Source organism: Aptenodytes forsteri, unplaced genomic scaffold (genome assembly GCF_000699145.1).
Source record: "Aptenodytes forsteri isolate BGI_AS27 unplaced genomic scaffold, ASM69914v1 Scaffold76, whole genome shotgun sequence".
NCBI lineage: Eukaryota > Metazoa > Chordata > Aves > Sphenisciformes > Spheniscidae > Aptenodytes > Aptenodytes forsteri.
In genome coordinates, this window is record NW_008794444.1 from 1,942,772 (window position 1) to 1,942,993 (window position 222).

Genomic DNA, 222 nt, shown 5'->3' on the forward strand with positions numbered 1-222 from the left:
CCGTGGTCACCCCCCTGGGCCTGCACCTGTGACCCGTCCCGGGCTGATGGCCCGGCCCGGCTTCGGCTCGAGGAGGATCCTCTGGGGATCAGGGTTTAAAAAACTAAAGGGACGTTAACCGCTAATAAACGGAATCCCCCGGGTCCCGGGTCGCTCCTCCCGCGGCCGCCTCAGCTGACAGACCGTACCTGAGGAAACACCTCCCCGCCGCTTGCACACGGC

The 222-nt window shown here is 65.8% G+C and overlaps 1 protein-coding gene across 1 annotated transcript in view; it reads left to right on the top strand.

Moving 5' to 3' along the window:
- GMFB (glia maturation factor beta) overlaps positions 1-222 on the top strand; it is a 13,699-nt gene that overhangs the window by 1,057 nt on the left and 12,420 nt on the right. The window lies entirely within an intron of this gene.